At 44.6% G+C, this 23,729-nt stretch overlaps 3 non-coding genes across 3 annotated transcripts; all 3 read right to left on the reverse strand.

The window, feature by feature from the left end:
- Positions 1–1,558: 1,558 nt before the first annotated feature.
- Positions 1,559–1,630, reverse strand: TRNAT-UGU (transfer RNA threonine (anticodon UGU)). Its single transcript has one exon. It is a non-coding gene; the product is annotated as a tRNA-Thr (tRNA).
- A 10,982-nt stretch (positions 1,631–12,612) lies between these two features.
- On the reverse strand, positions 12,613–12,684 carry TRNAT-CGU (transfer RNA threonine (anticodon CGU)). Its single transcript has one exon. It is a non-coding gene; the product is annotated as a tRNA-Thr (tRNA).
- Positions 12,685–13,330: 646 nt separating this feature from the next.
- On the reverse strand, positions 13,331–13,402 carry TRNAT-UGU (transfer RNA threonine (anticodon UGU)). Its single transcript has one exon. It is a non-coding gene; the product is annotated as a tRNA-Thr (tRNA).
- Positions 13,403–23,729: the final 10,327 nt, after the last annotated feature.

A 23,729-nucleotide genomic window follows, 5' to 3' on the forward strand; every position in this document is an offset into this window, starting at 1 on the left:
TCTCAGCAACCACTGGACGAAATTTGGCGAGGTGTGTTGCATTTAAAAGAACAAATAAAATCTTGTGACTGTTGGTTGTGAATTTTTGAGTTCAGTCGTTAGTTTTTTATTAAAAAGTAGCGAAAATCGAAACTCTTAAGAAAACGAAATTACCAAGTTTACAACGTAACGCAACAATGAGACATTACAGTACAATCCTGTGTATTGCATCTAATAGTTCATCTAATGCGGAAAAAATTGATATGTTACATATGAATCTTGAAAAAAGAGTAATATGGAAATGCAGCTTTAGCGGAACCCTTGCAAACTATGTAACTAAATCATATAAGACACAAAATTACATATCAAGCTTGTCCGTTTTGAATGTTCCAACAGCTGCCGTTGACAGAGCCGCGTTATCTGTTCGTGATCCAGAGCTATTATTCTATAAAATTCGAGCTTCTATATTTTTCAAACTTTCGGATTTTTGAAAATCGTTTTAACAAAATTGAGGCCCTAAATCGAAATTTCCCTTGCAGTAGTAACTAGAATTTTAACTTTCTCTCTGAAATGCAACAAATTTCGTTAACATCGGTCAAGCGGTTATCTCAGTAAACAGTTTTTGCGCTTTACATCTATTTCAGTAGTCCGTGTCGGAGCTGGGCCCGAGCTAACGCTTCCTCTTAAATATTTATCGCGTATTTAACACCTGCACCACCATATGTCGTTATGTCTTGCATACAGACAATGTCCTGGAGAAAAGAACGGAATCTTACATTTTTTTATCGGTACTGCCCCCAAAATATAACCGACTTGGTAGACCAAGAAAAAAAAAAGAGTGGTGCGGTTGAAAAAAGGCAATGCCGCCAGTGAGTATCGAACACATGACCGCTGGTTTACGAGACCAGAGCTCTGCCACTGAGCTATGGTAGTGACGATGTAAGCATCGACAACGTTGCATGATTTTTAGCGAAGCGACGAAATTAACCGCACAGGAAATGAAAATGTATTCAGCAGAAATACGCGTACGTAAACTTACTGGCTCGCACACTAACTGGCCCATTAAAACAGATATGGAAGAACTGAAGAAAAAGAAGAGGGGGGCAGTTCTCAATGCAGGCCAATAGAGAAGCGTATTTTCTTGCAAATAGCAGTAACAAAAAGGAGGTGTTCCCTGCAAACAGAGGCAAGTGAGGGTTTAATTTTTATTTTTTCCCGCAGTTGTTGAACACTTCATTCCATACAAAGTAGAGTTCATTAGAGAGAGGGGACTGCTAATTATTTATGACAAAGGAATGATAAGAAACTGAGGAACTACTGAAAAAGGCGGCACATGAATTTATAGTGCGAAATGGCTGAAAGCATTGTCGATTATTCAAAATAAATTTTCGTCTTAAGTGCCCAAATGCGACACGTATTTTAAAGAGGTGCCGATAGAGCTTTCTGAAAAAAATAAAGCGTTCTCAAAGCATGTGTACTTCAGACGTCAAACATCGAAGTGCAGCCTCCGAATAAACAAAAGAAAGCAGAAAAATTGCAACGGATTAAAAGAAAATCCCCGCGAGAAAAAAGACTGCACAGCCGCCAGTGAGGATCGAACTCACGACCGCTGGTTTACAAGACCAGCGCTCTGCCACTGAGCTATAGCGGCGATGCCACTCGTACCTGTTAAGATGCTAGTTATCGAGGAAGGCATATTTCTTTCATTGTCGCAATCGCGGGAAACCGCGACGTTAGTGTCATAAGTATGCATATTACACGTCTTGCGATAACGGTGATGACAGCCCATTGTTCCCTTACAATAGAATGCTGGGAGAAGGCCACACTAAAACGAACTTGCGCTGCCCATGGTTTCTAGCAGCTTTTTTACTAGTTTTTCCTTTGTTTGTTTGTTTCGATATTTGCGAACCGTACATTACGCTTTATGAAGGAAGAGGATCACCACATGTAATTTGTCTTTATTGGGGAGCATAGTTTCAACGTTCTACCAAGCTTTCAGTAGGGAATTTTAGAACAGCGTTTACAACCAAACGTAAACGCATTACGTACGTAAAGAAATAGCATTGTCCTCACTGCGCATGCTCCGAACACTACTGGGTTTGTGGTAGTCTACGAGCGCTATGATAACGTACGTTGTCAGACAAATTTAACGTTCGAAACGCCTATAAACGCGCGCAAAAAAATTGCGCTGTAAAAAATAGCACCCCGTGCTTTCCGCTACAGTAGGAATTCTTGTGATGTGGGCCACAGTCTCGCTGATCGCCACCAACTATTCAAATGAGCTGTCGCTTCCTCTAAACTAATCGGAAACGTTCTTTATGAACGCCTAGCACGTCCTATTTCTCAAGTCGTTTGTCAATTGCGGCGTCTGCAGGCCTACCGAGATGCGTTTGCTTAAAAAGGACCAGATGATTGGCAATGGAATGTCTTGGCTTGGATATGTTTAGCACGAGGCACTCCGTCTTGTACAGCCTTCGTTACTTTTACGCTGTAATACGTTAAACTAAATCTCCTAAAGGGACGACCACCGTAATGTCGCGCAAGAATGTTTGCGTCTAACATAAGGTGACAAACGGTATTCCAAAACTATACACACAAAAAAGTGGACGCAGTCTTTTAACACAATAGAACGCTGTTTTGTGGTTCTCCAGAAAGATATTAAACACCTACTCATATCGCTGGCCTGTTGTGGAAGAGCTAGCTCCACTATCTTTTCGGGAGGGCGCCGAGCGACTGAATGATAACCACTGTGATAGGCATGCATGATGGCATTGCGCCAAGTACCGAGATAAAGAAAAGACATGTAGTGAATGCTTCTTACTAGGGATGATGCAGCTATACTGAGTGTTGCTTGGCTACATTGAAAAATACCAAGTATTTTTTATGGGACACACACACACACACACACACACACACACACACACACAACACACACACACACACACACACACACACACACACACACACACACACACACACACACACACACACACACACACACACACACACACACACACACACACACACACAAAGAAAAAAAGCGCTGTCATAACTATATCCCTACCATTCTTTTTCAGCTAGTCTGCGTCGCTTGCCGATATTAGCAGAAAGAAAAATGTCGCCAACAATATTGTAATCCACCTAGAACATTGTTTAAATTTCATGATGCTTAAAGGTTGCCTAAAAAACATATTACCTTTTTAGTTTTTTACTTAGGGGACATGTTTCAAATACGACACTGAAGCCGAGGAGTATTTATTATACATCTGCTTATCAGAAATCCTAAAACTACCACTACTTTTGGGATATTCGCTCCTAAATTCGGCTAAAGATCCCCGCCGTACGATTTCGCACTTCCCCGAACTCTTAGGCGCACGCCCTTTCGAACTGGTCTCAGAACTGCTAATGCCGTTCGTAGCAAATTTTGAAGTAGCATATCTAAAAGGTGTTGCCAGTCTTAGAATTTCTGCTACGCCGATGTGACTTCGGAACCATGTGGCTAACTGTGAAATTTGGGAATTTAGTAGATTAAAATGGTCCTCTTCGAAGTGCACGATAAGCTGCTGCACTGTAAGCAAGTTGATACGCTACTGCACTGTAAATGAGTAGACCTTATGTTCTATGTTGCGTTTTCATTTCTTTAGCTGTGGAAGAACGACCGATCGCAAGCATGTACTCGAGGCTCGGTAGCGCTGTACAAAAATCTGTGAACGTTCCGTTGGCTCTTCTGGGGAGACAAAGCTCAATTCCCAAGTGCGTCCATACATTTTGCGGCTAGACATACTGCCCCTGAAATTATTGGACGCGTGTGCATGTGTCCGTACGCATGCTAGCCTGTGCGAGCGCAAGAGTCTATGAACCCATCTGTGCACGCGTGTTAGTGCGTGTCGCCCCGAATTCGTGACGGAAGGTGATTGCTCCGAGCTTACAGGTAGGCATGAAGCGCAACATAGTAAAATACTCCTCGTTTCTGTTTGTTTGGTGCCACTTGAAATGAACACCAGCCTCCAGATTTCGCCGGTCCACTCAGATGAGAGCAGCAGTCACCCAAGTCGTGCCGGCTAAGCACAATTTATACAGGCCATATATTTTCGGCAGATGTACTACTAATGCCGGGGAGATCGTGGAGGAGTGGGGCAGTTTCAAATAATTTAACACCATTTCAGCAGTGCGGTGAAGAAAACTCGCCAGTGATATCGCTACCATGCAGGTAATTTCCCTGGTAATTTTCCGCCGCTAAAATGTACAAAGCGCCAGTCAGCGGAAAATTGGCTTTTTAAATGCGCAATTTAAGCATCCAACAGTCACTTGCTTTCTGCTACAGGTTTAATACTATCACGTTAACCAAGTGGTTCATGAATCATGGCAAAAAATGGTTTGGAAAGGGAACGTAGACGTTAAATGTACGTACAGTAAACACCGCTAAACCGCAGGACGAAGAGAGCGACACAGACCACAGCGCTGACTAACAACAAAGTGTATTTATTCTTAAAGTCAGCATACACAGGGTGCGGCAGGTATTTGAGAGCACATTTCGTGACCCCCATTCTCTAAGTACATAATAGCTGCAAATGCTTTTTTGCTGAAGGTAACCATGGCAGAACTTCACCTAACTCAGAAAATGAAGAGGCATGCTGTTATCGTGTCCTTGGCTGCAGGACACCGTGATTCAGAGATCGCAATATCCTTGAAGGTTGCACGATCATTCGTGTTGAAAGTTCGGAAAGATCTGGAGTCTGCCAAGGGGGATGTGGACGCTGTTTAACAAAGGAAACGACATTGTCACTGTTCTGACACTCCTAGGACACTTGAATTCATTAGTCGCGTCCAAGGCATCATTCATGAAGACCCTGACAAGTATATAAGGGCCCTTGCCAAGGAGGTGGAGCTTGGCGAGGTCACTGTGAGACGTGTGTTTCATAAGGACCTTGGCTACAAATCTTATGCGGAGAGGACAGCTGTCGTCGGAGAACCTAAGGAGAACCGCCTGACCAGAGATAACCGTCTCCTTACCAAACTGAAACACATAGAGGAACATGGCATGTTGTGGTTTTTCTCTGATGAAAAAAAAGCTTCGTCCGACGACCAGTACTGAACGACAGAAATGATCGCTGGCTGTGCAAAGGCCTCGAGGATGTTCCAACTGTCATGTGCACAAAATTTCCAGCATCAGTGATGGTCCTTGGTGTCGTGAGCAGTGAAGAGGACGTGATGCCTTCACATTTTTACTCGCCAAGGTGCCAGAGTTAACGCTGTTGCTTACACTGAGGTATTGATTGTGAAGCCCTGGATTTCTGATGTAGCACGTGAGAGGCCGTATGTTTTCCACTATGGAGCATCCTACACAGCCCATACCACACAAGAATGGATTGACGAAAACCTCCACGCCCACGTTCCTTCAAACACGTGGTCTCCTAGCTCACCAGATCTCAATCCAATGGACTACTACGTATGGGGCGTAGTTGAGAGGGAGTCCAATTGGTACCCACAGAACACCTTGAGGCACTCAGGGGAGCTACTGTTGATGCAATGGCGAATGTTCCAAAAATACACCTCATCACAGCCTGCGGTCGGTTTCGACAGTGTGTGGAGTCTGTGAATGCTGATCTCGGCGGTTTCATTGAATGATGACCTCCATTGCATGCATGGCGACCTGTACACAACGTTAAATAGGCATAAATTATCTGTATCCAGTATCTTTGTCTGTTTGCGTGTGGGCGTGACTTTGTTTTCAAATACCTGCCGCACCCGGTATATACTCTACCGCTACCTCAAAGAAGTTCATTTTTACTACATCAAAATTTAAGATTGCGATAGAGAATATATATGTTGATTGAAAGAATGAAGACACTGTAGTTAGCATTGTAGTCTGTGTCCCTTTCTTCGTCCTGTTGTTTAGAGCTGTTTACTGCTCCTAATCTTGAACCAACCAGCCCAAATTCGTACTCTTCTGAAGTTAAAGGTAAAGCTAGCACATCATAGGAAAAGTCCATTCTTCTATAGTTAGAAAAAGTGAGCTGAAAAGTTTTATACCGTGCATTGATAATCAGCACATCACGCCATGAGGCATTGTTCATGCAAGTAGTAGTACGCAATAATGCCAGCTGCTATCCACGCGCTCAGAAGCGGTATCGACAAGGTCCATCGCGTCCTTGTATGCTAGGCTATAGGTTATTAGGAAACGCGTTCCAGCGCACAATTATTGCTTACACCGCAAGTAGGGTATCTGTAACAACGTGATCAACATGACTGAACACTGGATAATCATTGAAGGAGAGAACTGTAGCTTCACTGTGGCATCTTATAAATCATTACATAACATACGCCTATATTCACAGAAACAGATATCTCGTCTGAACAAGATGATATTTCGCAAAAATAAGCCGTGTTGCTGCAGTCATTCGTGAGTGTTACTATAAAACAAAATATTGGATGGACCGTATTATATCCTGATAGCCAGGTGTACCACTTGCTTTGCACTTTCTTTTGACTCCATCGAGCTGTTTGCATGCGCATTCTGTGATGGATTGGAGTGGTCTCATTTCCTGCACCAGTATCCAGCACAGTGGGAACCTAGTTTATCTTTTTGTGCGTGCTGATGTGATTTGATTGCTTGTTGTAAAAGTGGCAGAACACGTAACAGACACAGTGTCGAACAAAAGAAAATCTCTCGACAACGTAGCCATTGTGGGGTGAAGACGCTTCTAATTGCAAACATGCCACTGGGTAGAGTGACGTGCTGAAAAGATCAGGCGAACAAGGCCTCGCCTTTCACACACAAACGCACGAATGACTCACGTATAAGCCCGCGTCAATCTGTTGATTTCAACGACTTCAGTAATTATTCACTCCAATCTTTCATTGTCTTGTCCTCGAATAATTATGTTCCTACGCAGTGCAGTGTACAACAACTACGAAAGCCTCGGGTAGTTCAGCGTGAAACTTCCAATGCACAGTTCTAGGCGATTGTGTTCCTGCATTGCAGTTTTGAGCTTGAGTCTAAAATTTGGAACAAACAGAATTGAGTGTTTACCTGTGGGACTCTCGAAAACGTCCTGAAATTATCCCAGATTTGGCTACGAAACTGAAAATTTATAGCCTGCTTTCTGTTCTTGTGTCTTTTCTCTTTCTCCTCTAAAAAGCGGCTTTTATGTGCCGACGATTTCGCTAGTCAACTACAGTGTGGCTAGCCAGAATGAAAGTATACTTTTCTCAAATTACAAACACGATTAGAACAGTAACGGCAATCAATCAATCAATCAATCAATCAATCAATCAATCAATCAATCAATCAATCAATCAATCAATCAATGCATCAATCAATCGATCAATCCGTCACTGATGTATTCAATATGCCGAGCTACAACCCAGTGGTCTGGGCACTGGTGCCGAGAAAAAAGAAACACAAAGAAGTAAAAATGTAGAACAACGATGACTAACACTTATGCTGACAGTAATAATACTAAAATAATACTAATAATAATAATATAGTGCAGGAATTTCCCGCTCGTAAACGTATTACGGAAGACCGTCTCGCCTGAGCAGTGTCATCTTTGCCGTGCAGTGTTTGCACCAGCATGCATCATGCATCATGTGCAGTGTTCGAACATGCATCAACAACGCAGTTGGAGTAGCATTTACTCTAGCTGAAGTGTCGCAAGATGGTGGAAAAGGCGGTGCAGTGCGGAACTCCTGCATTCGTTTGACGCATTCCAGAATATGTTGACCGGATGGATAAAGCTATCCGATAATTAAATAGCCGGCGTTGCCATGGTTATCCGCTCCGTGGCTATGGCGTTCAAATTTTACTAAAAGGTCCCGTATTCGAATCCAGGCAGCGCGTGCAGCAGTTCGATGTTGGCGGAATAAACAAAAAAGGTCATACACCATGACTCGCGTGCATATTAAAGAGTTCCGACAAGCTCGTAGCCCCAGAATACCGAATGCGGCATCATTCCTCGTGATATAGGGTTAACACAAAAAATAAATTTTTTTTTGCAACGTGCTCGAAAAGATCACGATGCCGCAGTATTTTTCTTCCACTCTTATGAAAGGCCAACGTATGCAGCAATAATAAAAACGTGCAGCCACCTCGCGTTTAGCGGCACAAACGCCATAGTCATGGCACATCACGTAGCCCTTTCGGTCTACCTTCAGACATCACACTGACGTGCACTGCAGTAGGTTCAGAAGTCTCATAAAGAGCAAACGAAATATGTTCTTCCTTAAGAGGAAGCTTTAGCTCAGGTCATCATCAGCTTGGTTGCGCCCACTGCAGGGCAAAGGCCTCTCCCATATTTGTTCAACTACCCCGGTCATGTACTAATTGGGGCCATGTTGTCCCTGCAAACTTCTTAATCTCATCCGCCCACCTAATTTTCTGCCGCCCCCTGCTACGCTTCCCTTCCTTTGGAATCCAGTCCGTAACCTTTAATGACCATCGGTTATCTTCTCTCCTCATTACATGTCCTGCCCATGCCCATTTCTTTTTCTTGATTTCAACTAAGTGGTCATTAACCCGCGTTTGTTCCCTCACCCAATCTTCTCTTTTCTTATCCCTTAACGTTACACCCATCATTCTTCTTTCCATAGCTCGTTGCGTCGTCCTCAATTTAAGCAGAACCCTTTTCGTAAGCCTCCAGGTTTCTGCCCCATACGTGGGTACGGATAAGACACAGCTGTTATACATTTTTTTCTTGAGAGATAGTGGCAACCGGCTGTTCATGATTTGAGAATGCTTGCCAAAGGCACCCCAGCCCATTCTTATTATTCTGATTATTTCAGTCTCATGATCGGGATCCGTAGTCACTACCAGCCCTAAGTAGAAGTATTCCCTTACCACTTCCAGTGCCTCGCTAACTATCGTAAACTGCTGTTCTCTTCCGAGACTGTTAAACATCACTTTAGTTTTCTGCAGATTAATTTTTAGACCCAGCCTTCTGCTTTGCCTCTCCAGGTCAGTGAGCGTGCATTGGAATTGGCCTCCTGTGTTAATAATCAAGGCAATATCATCAGCGAATCGCAAGTTGCGAAGGTATTCTCCATCAACTTTTATCCCCAATGCTTCCCACTCCAGGTCTCTGAATACCTCCTGTAAACACGGTGTGAATAGCATTGGAGAGATCGTATGTCCCTGTCTGACGCCCTTCTTTATTGTGATTTTGTTGCTTTCTTTATGGAGGACTACGGTGGCTGTGGAGCGACTATATATATTGTTAGGGTTGGCGTCTGGCACAATGTGTTGAAAGAAATTTCAACCGACTATCTCACCCTGCCTCGTCGAAATAAGGCGTGACTATCTAATTCGCCATGACCATTTCAATGTCTGCCTGTCGGCCGGAAGCCCCGCATGTACAGGTCTCCTTTGTGTGTGTATGTGTGTGTGGGTGTGCGAGTTTAGAGCGACCTTTTTCTCGAATTAGACCTACGGGAGAACTTCCACGAACCCGTAACGCGCAGAAGAGGCGGACAGGCGTCGACAATTCCAGGAGGCGGGACGACCTCTTCCTTTCAGCAGGCTCGGTATAACCAGAGGAGGAGGGGCCCTCTTCCTGTGCCGGTCACGTGACATCGATGGAAGCAAGTTCCCGCCCACGATTGTTGAGAGCCTATTTAAGGGGCTCCGATATGTACTTTTGAACATTTCATGCTCTTCTAATTTTCGTTCAACTGCCTTTGATTAAACCGTGCAAGTTTCGCTGTAGAAATCTTCTCGACCTTGCTTGGTCGCCATGGTCTACCGGATGCTTGCAGCCCGCCGACAACGCCACGCTACCCAATAAGTAACGTCGGTCGAGCTTCGATAGGCAGGCGCCGCTACTACTCGGCAGCAGTACGATACGCTACCCTAGAGTACGCAACAATATCTTTCAGTATTTTTACATATGGCTCGTCTACACCCTGATTCCGTAATGTCTCCATGACTGTTGAGGCTTCGACTGAAACAAAAGCTTTTTCGTAATCAATAAAAGGTATATATACGAGTTGGTTATATTTCGCACATTTCTCTATCACTTGATTGATAGTGTGAATATGGTCTATTGTTGAGTAGCCTTTAATGGAATGCTGCCTGGTCCTTTGGTTGACAGAAGTCTAAGGTGTTCCTGATTCTATTTGCAATTACCTTAGTAAATATTTTGTAGGCAATGGACAGTAAGCTGATCAGTCTATAATTTTTCAAGTCTTTGGCGTCCCCTTTCTTATGGATTAGGATTATGTTAGCGTTCTTCCAAGATTCTGGTACGCTCGACGTCATGAGGCATTGTGTATATAGGGTGGCCAGTCTTTCTAGAACAATGTTCCCACATCCTTCAACAAAGCTGCTGTTACCTGATCCTCCCCAGCCGCCTTCCCGCTTTGCATAGCTCCCAAAGCGTTCTTTACTTCTTCCGGCGTTACTTGTGGGATTTCAAATTCCTCTAGACTATTCTCTCTCACATTTCGTCATGGATGCTACGCGTACTGTATAAATCTCTATAGAACTCCTCAGCCACGTCAACTATCTCATCCATATTAGTAATGATATTGCCGGCTTTGTCTCTTAGCGCCTACGTCTGATTCTTGCCTAATCCTAGCTTCTTCTTCACTGCTTTTAGGCTTCCTCCGTTCCTGAGAGCACGTTAAATTCTATCCATACTATAGTTCGTTATGTCAGCTGTCTTACGCTTGTTGATTAACTTAGAAAGTTCTGCCAGTTCTATTCTAGGTGTAGGGTTAGAGGCTTTCATACATTGGCGCTTCTTGATCAGATCTTTCGTCTCCTGCGATAGCTTACTGGTATCCTGTCTAACGGAGTTACCGCCGACTTCTATTGCACACTCCCTAATGATGCCCACAAGATTGTCGTTCATTGCTTCAACACTAAGGTCCCCTTCCTGAGTTAAAGCTGAATACCTGTTCTGTAGTTTGATCTGGAATTCCTCTATTTTCCCTCATACCGCTACCACATGGATCTGCTTCTTATGTACCAGTTTCTTCCGGTTCCTCCTCAGGTCTAGGCTAATTCGAGTTCCTACCATCCTATGGTCACTGCAGCGCACCTTGCGGAGCACGTCCATATCTTGTATGATGCCAGGGTTAGCGCAGAGTATGAAGTCAATTTCATTTCTATTCTCGCCGTTCGGGCTCCTCCACGTCCACTTTCGGCTATCCCGCTTGCGGAAGAAGGTATTCATTGTCCGCATATTATTCTGTTCTGCAAACTCTACTAATAACTCTCCTCTGCTATTCCTAGAGCCTATGCCATATTCCCCCACTGACTTGTCTGCGGCCTGCTTCTTGCCTACCCTGGCATTGAAGTCGCACATCAGTAAAGTGTATTTGGTTTTGACTTTACCCATCGCCGATTCCACGTCTTCATAAAAGCTTTCGACTTCCTGGTCATGATGTCTGGATGTAGCGGCGTAGCCCTGTACGACCTTCAATTTGTACCTCTTATTAAGTTTCACACGAAGACCTGCCACCCTCTCGGTAATGCTATACAATTCCTGTATGTTACTAGCTATGTCCTTATTAATCAGGAATCCGACTCCTAGTTCTCGTCTCTCCGCTAAGTCCCGGTAGCACAGGACGTGCCCACTTTTTAGCACTGTATATGCTTCTTTTGTCCTCCTAACCTCACTGAGCCCTATTATATCCCATTTACTGCCCTCTAATTCCTCCAATAACACTGCTAGACTCGCCTCACTAGATAACGTTCTAACGTTAAACTTTGCCAGGTTTAGATGCCAATGGCGGCCTGTGCTCCTATCTAACTACATGTAAAAGGAGACTTCGTTTTTCTCAGCAACCACTGCACCAAATTTGGCGAAGCTTGTTGCATTTAAAAGAACAACTTAAAATCTACTGACTGTAGGTTACGAATTTTTGATTTATGTCGTCAGTTCTAATTCAAAAGTTGCGAAAATCTAAATATTAATAAAGCGAAACTACGAAGTTTAGAACGTAACTCAGCAATGAAACATGATATCACAGTTCTGTGAATTGCGTCTAATAGTGCATCTAATGCGTACAAAATTGATAGGTTACACATGAATTTCGAAAAATACGGTACTGTTGAAATACAGCTTTTGCGGCACCCTTGCACACAACGTAACGAAGTTATGTAAGATACAAAATGACATATCAAATTTGTCCGCTTTGAATGTTCTAACAGATGCCGTTTACAGAACCGTGATATCTGTTCTTGATGTAGAGCTATTATTCTATAAAATTCGAGCTTCTATATATTGAACTTCCGAATTTTCGAAAATTTTTTAAACAAATTCAGGCCCTAAATCGAAATTCCGCATGCAGCAGTCAGTAGAATTGAACTTTCTCTCTGAAATGCAACACATTTAATTAAAATCGGTCAAGGGGTTATTTCAGAAAACCGTTTTTGCCCTTTACATGTATTTCAGTAGTCTGCGTCGGAGTTGGGGCCGAGCTGAAGCTTCCTCTTAACCCCCCCCCCCCTTTTTTTACCTATTTATCGCACATTTATCATCTGCAACACCATATGTCGTTATATCTTGCATATAGACAATGTCCCGGAGAAGGGAACGGAATCTTAGATTTTTTTTTATCGGTACTGCCTCCAGAAAATAACCGACATGGTAGACAAACAAAATAATAGTGTCGTTGATGAAAAAGTAATGCCGCCAGTGAGGATTGAACTCACGACCGCTGGTTTACGAGACCAGCGCTCTGCCACTGAGCTATGGTGGCGACGGTGTAAGCGTCGACAACGTTGCGCGATTTTTAGTGAAACCATGAAATTAACCACAGCAATGAAAATGTATTCAGCAGAAATACGCGTACGTACAACTTACTGGCTCGCACAGTAACCGGCCCATTAAAAACAGATATAGAGGAACTGAAGAAAAAAAGAAGGGAGCAGTTCGCATTGTGGGCTAATACATAACGCGTGTTTGCTTGCAAATAGGAGTAACAAAAAGGAGGTGGTCCCTGCAAACAGAGGCAAGTAAGCGTATTATTTTTTTTCCCCGCAGTCACTGAACACGTCATTCCGTACAAAGTAGACTTCATTAGAGAGATGTGACTGGCAAATTCTTTATGAGAAAGGAATGATGAAAAGCTGAGGAGCTATTGAAAAATGCGGCACATTAATTTCTAGTGCAAAATGGCTGAATGCATTGTCGCTTATTCAAAATAAGCATTCGTTGTAAGTGCCCAAATGCGACACATATACGAGCAGGGGCCGATAGAGCTTTGTGTAGAATAACGCGTTCTCTAAGCATGTGTTCTTGAATCGTCAAACATCGAAGCGCAACTACGGAATAAAGAAAAGAAAGGAAGAAAATTGCAACGGATTAAAATAAAATCCCCGCGAGAAAAAAAAAAAAGCCTGGACAGCCGCCAGTGAGGATCGAACTCACGACCGCTGGTTTACAAGACCAGCGCTCTGCCACTGAGCTATAGCGTCATGCCTCTAAGACCTGTTAAGATGCTAGTTATTGAGGAAGGCACATTCTTTCCATCGTCGCAATCGCGGGAAACCGTTACGTTAATGTCATAAGTATGCATATTATACGTCTTGCGATAACGGTGATGACTGCACATTGTTCCCTTACAATACAATTCAGGGAGAAGACCACAATAAAACGAACTTGCGCTGCCCATGGTTTCTAGCAGAACCTTAACTTCTTACAGCTTTTTTTACTAGTTTTTCGTTTGTTTGTTTGTTTCGATATTTGCCAACCGTACATTACGCTTTATGAAGGAATAGGATCACCATATGTAATTTGTCTTTATTGGGGAGCATAGTTTCAACGTTCTCACAAGCTCTCAATAGGGAGTTTTAGAATAGCGTTTGCGCCCAAGCGTAAACGCATTAGGTACGTAAAGAAATATCATTGTCCTCACTGCGCATGCTCCGAACATTACTGGGTTTCGGGTAGTTTGCGTGCGCCCTGATAACGTACCTTGTCAGGCAAATTTAAATTTCGTAACGCCTATACACGCATGAAAAGAAATTGCGGTGTAAAAAATAGCACCCGTGATTTCCGCTACAGCAGGAATTCGCGTGATGGCGACATTGTCGCTCTCGCTGATCGCCACCAACTATTCAAATGAGCTTTCTCTTTCTCTAAATTCATCTGAAACGTTATTTATGAACGCTTAGCACTACCGATTTCTCAGGTAGTTCGTCAATTGTGGCGCCTGCAGGCCTAGCGAGATGCGTTGTCTTAGAAACGACAGGATGATTCGTAATGGAATGTCTTGGGTTGGGTAGGTTTAGCGCGAGGCACCCCGTCTTGTACCGTCTTCCTTACCTTTGCGCTGTAATACGTTAATACGTTAAGCTAAACGTCCTGAGGGGACGAGCACCCTAACGTCTCTCAAAGATGCTGGAGTCTAACGTAAGGCGACAAACGGTATTCCAAAACTATACAAACACAAAAAAAGTGGACGCTATCTTTTAACACAATAGAACGCAGTTTTGTGGTTGTCCAGAAAGATATTAAACACCCACTCATATCTCCGGTCTGTCGCGAAAAAGCTAGCTCCAGTATCTTTTCGAGAGGGCGCCGAGCGACAGAATGATAACCACTGTGATAGGCGTCATGGCATTGAGCGAAGTACCGAGATAATGAAAATACATCTAGCGAATGCTTCATATGAGGGCTGATGCAGCTATGCTGGGGCCGAATTTTATAAAGGCCGATCCACACGACGGACCGGATTGCTCTTTTGGAGCGCGGTCGGCGCATCACGTTATAGGACGTCACCAGTTCGTGCAGATCGCCGTTGGCCGCGCAAGGCCGCGGCCCTCGCGGTCCAACAAATCGCCTATAGGCTTTTTCCGCGTCAGCTTTGGCGGTGGACCGCACGCAAACCGCTGCGATTTTGGCGTAGCCAACGAATGTTGTCCGGCAACAGAGTGCCTTAAGTGAAATCCAATCTAGTTTTCGGCTCAACAAAAGCCAGTCGTTTCATGTCCGCCGTTCGGCCTAGACGTGCGTGCAGCGGATAAATCTGTTAGACACCATGTGCTCTTGGAGTGAAGAGGATGGTTTTTTATTTGGTATCCCTCGTTGGGCAGTTCCCGGATTTCTGGGACACGAGCCGGAATGATTACAATCGTAACGCTAAAAAGGGCTAGTGTAGCTGGTTGGTCTGCTCTGCCGTCTGCTATCACCATTGGTCCAGTGGCCCGTCGTGTGGATCGTCTGCTGTGTGGATGTGCTCTGAACCGGACCGGAACGCGGCGGGCCGTGACGTCGCATCACGTGATCGAAAATAACGTACAGCGCGAAGGACAAGGACTGCGATATCAAGCAAGCACCCAAGTTCGCATCACGTGACCGATAGGCCCGCAGACTTTGTGCGTCGTGTGGATCGGCCTTAACGGTTTGGTTGGGGAGCCGTTCGTTTGGCCTCACTTGATTGGCCAAAGTTTGGTTACGTCACAGGACGTCAGAGGCAGCGGGACGGTATCGCAATTCATGAAAACGTCACGTATCTGGCAATCATCTTGAAAGCGAATCGGTCGTAGGAACCAGCGAAGGGGTAGTCCGCTTTGGCTTCCGTTGCTGTGGCTTGGCTATTGGCTTGCGACCGGGGCCGCGCGTGCCGGTCGCGCGACCCCGGAGACATGCGGGCGTCACGCGCGCGTGCGTTGGTTGCTTCGGCGGCTATTACTTGCCTTCGTCGTCTGCTTGGCGTTGCTCTTTCGGTGTCGACCAAGGCTAGAAGTGCGATACGCGTTCGAAGAAGTGACGGATAATGAGTTGCACCGCAATTGCCGGCTTTCTAAGTAAACCTTTTCCAAACTAGGCTGTCAATTGGAGGAGACTCGAGTGCAAGCGTGCCAGTGGTCATTCCACGCAGAGAAAGGGATATTGTGCGCTGCGGTTTATCGCCACCGGCCTGCAGCTCCCAGAATGTCGGTCGGGCGCGAAGCATTCATCGTAATGGCCTAGATCTCTGCTGCCGACATTGTCCACAAAGTTGCCCTCGCAATTACTCTGTTGGCCGGTAGAAGGGCTGGGTCAGCTTTCCCGTGACCTCCGCTTCAAAGGCAATTCCAAGGAGACATTTGCATAGTGAGATCGAATACCCAGTGCTATCGCCAGCGTGAAAAGCTCGCAGATTGCCGTTCAGCAATCAGAAGGGCTCAACCTAGGCTAATTCAGCGCTTCCTTCGTTCGGCTGATAAAACTATACAGTCAGGATGGGAAGATATTGGGGAGATCTCTTATTTCGCTGCCCTTTCTTCCCTAGTTCGGGAGTGCTAGACTTCGTTCCTCAAATTTAGGGCACAGCGTGCATCGTCAGCACCACACTCTTTGATTTTACTTCGCGCAGGCAATGCAGGGCCCGTATACTGTAATGTTAGACTTCAAGTTCCATGGTTTCTATCACGCGACGCGCCGCGGGGCAGATCGAAGAGATAGCGGCAGCGCGGCGGCGAGCGAGTCGTGTCTGAGCCGATAACGAAGGGCGAAAAAAGTAGGAAAATTGATATATATAGTCAGCTAGTAAAGGTGTACCTAAGAACTAGTTCGCGGTTTTGTCACGCTTGTTACTTAAGAAGTGTTGGCCGTGCGTTCCTGTTGCGTGAATCATACGAGCTCCTGGTAGCAGGCAACATAGCGCTGCGCTCTGCCAACTCAATTACGCTAGCGATAACGCCTGTCGGCTGAGAATGAAAAAGAATGACATTAAGAAATTACTTCTGTATTTCATAAACGCCCGGCACTACACGTTTATACTTCAGAACTTGGCGTATAAAATATAATTGATATTTTACATTTATTTAGCAGACAGAAACATTATGCAATTTTTCGGTTAGCTCGTCATATAATGACGTACACTTAAGAAGTGGCAGCCTCTCATCTATTGGTCGCGTCCTCCCCTTCTTCCAGCACCGGCTCGGGAGTGGCACATTTAGTGACGTAAGCGGCGAAGCGAACAGTTCGTATTCCGAACCGTTAAAAGATTCGGCCCCTGAGTGTTGCTTGGCTACAGTGAAACCATACCAAGTGTATTTTTTTATCTGGAACACACGCACGCACGCACGCACGCACGCACGCACGCACGCACGCACGCACACACACACACACACACACACACACACACACACACGCACACACACACACACACACACACACACACACACACACACACACACACACACACACACGCACACACACATGAAAAAAATCACTGTCATGTCTATATACCCGCCAATTATTTTTCAGCTAGGCTGTGTCGCTAGTCGACATCAGCAGCAAGAAAAATGTCGACGACAATACTGTAATTCACCTACGACATTGCTTAGCTTACACGATGCTTAAAAGTTGTCTAAATTACGAATTACCTTTTTAGTTGCTCACTTAAGGGCACATGTTTCAGATACGAAACTGAAGCCGAGGAGTACTTAATATACGTCTGCTTATCAGAAATCCTAAGACTACCACCACTTTTGGGATATTCGCTCCTAAAATCCGCTAAAGATCCCCGCCGTACGATTTAGAAGCATTTAGAAGCGAATTAGAACCCTTAGAAGCACGCGCTTTCGAACTGTTCTCAGAACCGTTAATGCAGTTCATAGAAAATTTTAAAGTAGCACATCTCAAAGGGTTGGCAGTCTTAGAATTTCTGCTAAGTCGATGTGACATCGGAAGAGAGTAGCTAACTGTGAAATTTGGGGATTCAGTAGGTACACATGGTCCTCTTCGAAGTGGCTGCTGCACTGTAAATAAGTTGATACGCTGCAGCACTGGAAATGAGTAGACCTTATGGTCTATGTCGCGTTTTCTTTTTTTAGCTGCGAAGTACGACCGATTGCAAAAGATCTGAGCAATCTGAGCAAATCTGACAAATATCTCTGGGCGTTTCCTTCGCACTCCTGGAGAGACAAAGCTCCATGCCCAAATGCGTCCATACATTTTGCGGCTAGACATGCTGCCCCTGAAATAATCGGACACGTGTGCATGTGTCCATATGTATGCGAGCCTTTGCGCGCGCAAGAGTCTGTGTACCCATCTGTGCACGCGTGTTTGTGCATGTCGCGCCAAATTCGCCAGGGAAGTTGTTTGCTTCGAGCTTACAAGTATGCATGAAACGCAACCTAGTAAAATACTCCTCGTTTCTGTTTGTTTGGTGCCACTTGAAATAAACACCGACCTCCAGATCTCGCCGGTCCACTCAGATGAGAGCAGCAGTCGCCCAAGTCGTGCCGGCTAAGCACAATTTATACAGGCCATATATTTTCGGCAGATGTAGTACTAATGCCGGGGAGATCGTGGAGGAGTCGGGCAGTTTCAAATATTTTAACACCATTTCAGCAGTGCGGTGAAGAAAACTCGCCATTGATACCGCTACCATGCATGTAATTTCCCTGGTAATTTTCCGCCGCTAAAATGTACAAAGCCCGGGTAAGTGGAAAATTGGCTTTTTAAATGCGCAAATTAACCATCTAACAGTCACTTACGTTCTGCTACAGGTCTGATACTATCGCGTTAACAGACTGGTTCATGAATCATGGCAAATAAAGGTTTGGAAAAGGAATGTAGACGTTAAATGTCCGTACAGTAAACACCGGTAAACCGCAGGACGAAGAGAGGGACACAGACCACAGCGCTGACTAACAACAAAGTGTATTTATTTTTAAAATCAGCATACACAGGGTGCGGCAGGTATTTGAGAACACACATTTCGTGAGCGCCATCCTCTAGGTACATAACAGCAGAAAATACTTTTTTGCTGCAGTTGACCACGCCAGAAGTTCAGCTAACTCAGTAAGTTAAGAGGCATGCAGTTATCGTGTCCTTGGCTACAGGACACGCTGATTCTGAGATCACCACATTCTTGGAGGTTGTCGGATCATTCGTGTTCAAAGTTCGGAAAGACCTGGAGTCTGCCAAGGGTGATGTGGACGCTGTTTAACAAAGGAAACGACATTGTCACTGTTCTGACACTCCTAGGACACTTGAATTCATTAGTCGCGTCCAAGGCATCATTGATGAAGACCCTGGCAAGTATATAAGGGCCCTTGCCAAGGAGGTGGAGCTTGGCGAGGTCACTGTGAGACGTGTGTTTCATGAGGACCTTCGCTAGAAATCTTATGCGGAGAGGACAGCTGTCGTCGGAGAACCTAAGGAGAACCGCGTGACCAGAGATAGCTGTCTCCTTACCAAACTGAAACACCTAGAGGAACATGGCATGTTGTGGTTTTTGTCTGATGAAAAAAAGCTTCGTCCGACGACCAGTACTGAACCACAGAAATGATCGCTGGCTGTGCAAAGGCCTCGAGGATGTTCCAACTGTCATCTGCGCAAAATTTCCAGCATCAGTGATGGTCCTTGGTGTCGTGAGCAGTGAAGGGGACGTGATGCCTTCACATATTTACTCTCCAAGGTGCCAGAGTTAACGCGGTTGCTTACACTGAGGTATTGAACAAGGTTCTGAAGCCCTGGACTTCTGCTGTAGCACGTGAGAGGAAGTATGTTTCCCACTCTGCATCATCACACACAGCCCATACCACGCAAGAATGGATGGACAAATGCCTCCACGCCCACGTTACTCCAAGCATGTGGTCTCCCAGCTTACCAGATCTCAATCCAATGGACTACTACGTATGGGGCGTAGTTGAGAGGGAGTCCACTTGGCACCCACACAACACCCTTGAAGCTCTCAGGGGAGCTACTGTGGATGCAATGGCGAATGTTCCAAAAACACACCTCATCACAGCCTGCGGTCGGTTTCGACAGTGTGTGGAGTCTGTGATTGCTGATCTCGGTGGTGTCATTGAATGATGACCTTCATTGCATGCATGGCGACCTGTACACAACATTAAATAGGCATAAATTATCTGTATCCTATATCTGTGTCTGTTTGCGTATGGGCGTGACTATGTTCTCAAATACATGCCGCACCCGGTATATACTCTACCGCTATCTGAAAGCAATTCATTTATACTACATCAAGCTTTGAGATTGCGATAGGGTGTATATATGCTGACTGAAAGAATGAAGACACTCTAGTTAGCATTGTAGTCTGTGTCCCTCTCTTCGTCCTGTTGTTTAGAGCGGTTTACTGCTCCTAATCTTGAACCAACCAGCCCAAATTCGTACTCTTCTTAAGGTAAAGGTAAAGCTAGCCCATCATATGAAAAGTCCATTCTTCTATAGTTAAAAAACGTGAGCTGGAAAGTGTTATGCCTTGCATTGATAATCAGCATATCACGCCATGAGGAATCGTTCATGCAAGTAGTAGTACGCAATAATGCCAGCTGCTATCCACGCGCTCACAAGCGGTATCGACAAGGTCCATCGCGTCCTTGTATACTAGGTTATAGGTTGTTGGTAAACGCGTTCCAGCGTACAATTATTGCTTACACCGCAAGTAGGGTATCTGTAACAGCGTGATCAACATGACTGAACACTGGATAATCATTGAAGGAGAGAACTGTAGCTTCACTGTGGCATATTATAAATCATTACATAACATACGCCTATATTCACAGAAACAGATATCTCGTCTGAACGAGATGATATTTCGCAAAAATAAGCCGTGTTGCTGCAGTCATTCGTGAGTATTACTAAACAAAATATTTGATGCACCGTATTATATCCTGATAGCCAGTTACAACACTTGCTTTGCACTTTCTTTTGACTCCGTCAAGCTGTTTGCATGCGCATTCTGTGATGGATTGCACTGTTCTCATTTCCTGCACCAGTATCCAGCACAGTGCGAACCTAGTTTATCTTTTTGTGCGTGCTGATGTGATTTGATTGCTTGTTGTAAAAGTGGCAGAACACGTAACAGACACAGTGTCGAACAAAAGAAAATCTCTCGACAACGTAGCCATTGTGGGGTGAAGACGCTTCTAATTGCAAACATGCCACTGGGTAGAGTGACGTGCTGAAAAGATCAGGCGAACAAGGCCTCGCCTTTCACACACAAACGCACGAATGACTCACGTATAAGCCCGCGTCAATCTGTTGATTTCAACGACTTCAGTAATTATTCACTCCAATCTTTCATTGTCTTGTCCTCGAATAATTATGTTCCTACGCAGTGCAGTGTACAACAACTACGAAAGCCTCGGGTAGTTCAGCGTGAAACTTCCAATGCACAGTTCTAGGCGATTGTGTTCCTGCATTGCAGTTTTGAGCTTGAGTCTAAAATTTGGAACAAACAGAATTGAGTGTTTACCTGTGGGACTCTCGAAAACGTCCTGAAATTATCCCAGATTTGGCTACGAAACTGAAAATTTATAGCCTGCTTTCTGTTCTTGTGTCTTTTCTCTTTCTTCTCTAAAAAGCGGCTTTTATGTGTCGACGATTTCGCTAGTCAACTACAGTGTGGCTAGCCAGAATGAAAGTATCCTTTTCTCAATTTACAAACACGATTAGAACAGTAACGGCAATCAATCAATCAATCAATCAATCAATCAATCAATCAATCAATCAATCAATCAATCAATCAATCAATCAATCAATCAATCAATCAATCAATCAATCAATCAATGCATCAATCAATCGATCAATCCGTCACTGATGTATTCAATATGCCGAGCTACAACCCTGTGGTCTGGGCATTGGTGCCGAGAAAAAAGAAACACAAAGAAGTCAAAATGTAGAACAACCATGACTAACACTTATGCTGACAGTAATAATACTAAAATAATACTAATAATAATAATATAGTGCAGGAATTTCCCGCTCGTAAACGTATTACGGAAGACCGTCTCGCCTGAGCAGTGTCATCTTTGCCGTGCAGTGTTTGCACCAGCATGCATCATGCATCATGTGCAGTGTTCGAACATGCATCACCAACGCAGTTGGAGTAGCATTTACTCTAGCTGAAGTGTCGCAAGATGGTGGAAAAGGCGGTGCAGTGCGGAACTCCTGCATTCGTTTGACGCATTCCATAATATGTTGACCGGATGGATAAAGCTATCCGATAATTAAATAGCCGGCGTTGCCATGGTTATCCGCTCCGTGGCTATGGCGTTCAAATTTTACTAAAAGGTCCCGTATTCGAATCCAGGCAGCGCGTGCAGCAGTTCGATGTTGGCGGAATAAAAAAAAATGGTCATACACCATGCCTCGCGTGCATATTAAAGAGTTCCGACAAGCTCGTAGCCCCAGAATACCGAATGCGGCATCATTCCTCGTGATATAGGGTTAACACAAAAAATATATTTTTTTTGCAACGTGCTCGAAAAGTTCGCGATGCCGCAGTATTTTTCTTCCACTCTTATCAAAAGCCAACGTATGCAGCAATAATAAAAACTTGCAGCCACCTCGCGTATAGCGGCAAAAATGCCCTAGTCGTGGCACATCACGTAGCCCTTTCGGTCTACCTTCAGACATAACACTGACGTGCACTGCAGTAGATTCAGAAGTCTCATAAAGAGCAAACGAAATATGTCCTTCCTTAAGATGAAGCTTTAGCTCAGGTCATCATCATCAGCCTGGTTGCGCCCACTGCAGGGGAAAGCCCTCTCCCATACTTATCCAACTACCCCGGTCATGTACTAATTGTGGCCATGTTGTCCCTGCAAACTTCTTAATCTCATCCGCCCACCTAATCTTCTGCCGCCCCCTGCTACGCTTACCTTCCTTTGGAATCCAGTCCGTAACCTTTAATGACCATCGGTTATATTCCCTCCTCATTACATGTCCTGCCCATGCCCATTTCTTTTTCTTGATTTCAACTAAGCGGTCATTAAGCCGCGTTTGTTCCCTCACTGAATCTGCTCTTTTCTTATCCCTTAACGTTACACCCATCATTCTTCTTTCCATAGCTCGTTGCGTCGTCCTCAATTTTCGTAAACCTCCCTTTTCGTAAGCCTCCAGGTTTCTGCCCCATACGTGAGTACTGATAAGACACAGCTGTTATAACTTTTTCTCTTGGGAGATAGTGGCAGCCTGCTGTTCATGATTTCAGAATGCTTGCCAAAGGCGCCCCAACCCATTCTTATTCTTCTGATTATTTCAGTCTCATGATCGGGATCCGTAGTCACTACCAACCTTAAGTAGAAGTATTCCCTTACCACTTCCAGTACCTCGCTACCTATCGTAAACTGCTGTTCCCTTCCGTGAATGTTAAACATTACTTTAGTTTTCTGCGGAATAATTTTTAGTCCCACCCTTCTGCTCTGCCTCTCCAGGTCAGTGAGCCTGCATTGCAGTTGGTCCCTTGAGTTACTAAGCAAGGCAATATCATCAGCGAAGCGCAAGTTACTAAGGTATTCTCCATTTACTCTTATCCTCAATTCTTCCCAATCCAGGTCTCTGAATACCTCCTGTAAACACGCTGTGAATAGCATTGGAGAGATCGTATCTCCCTGCCTCACGCCTTTCTTTATTGGGATTTTGTTGCTTTCTTTATGGAGGACTACAGTGGCTGCGGAGCCGCTATAGATATATTTCAGTATGTTTACATACGGCTCGTCTACACCCTGATTCCGCAATGCCTCCATGACTGCTGAGGTTTCGACTCAATCAAACGCTTTCTCGTAATCAATGAAAGCTATATTTAATGGTTGGTTATATTCCGCACATTTCTCTATCATCTGATTGATAGTGTGAATATGATCTATTGTTGAGTAGCCTTTACGGAATTCTGCCTGGTCCTTTGCTTGACAGAAGTCTAAGGTGTTCCTGATTCTATTTGCAATTACCTTAGTAAATAGTTTGTAGGCAACGGACAGTAAGCTGATCGGTCTATAATTTTTCATGTCTTTGGCGTCCCCTTTCTTATGGATTAGAATTATGTTAGCGTTCTTCCAA

This window comes from Dermacentor andersoni, chromosome 5, assembly GCF_023375885.2.
Source record: "Dermacentor andersoni chromosome 5, qqDerAnde1_hic_scaffold, whole genome shotgun sequence".
Taxonomy (NCBI): domain Eukaryota; kingdom Metazoa; phylum Arthropoda; class Arachnida; order Ixodida; family Ixodidae; genus Dermacentor; species Dermacentor andersoni.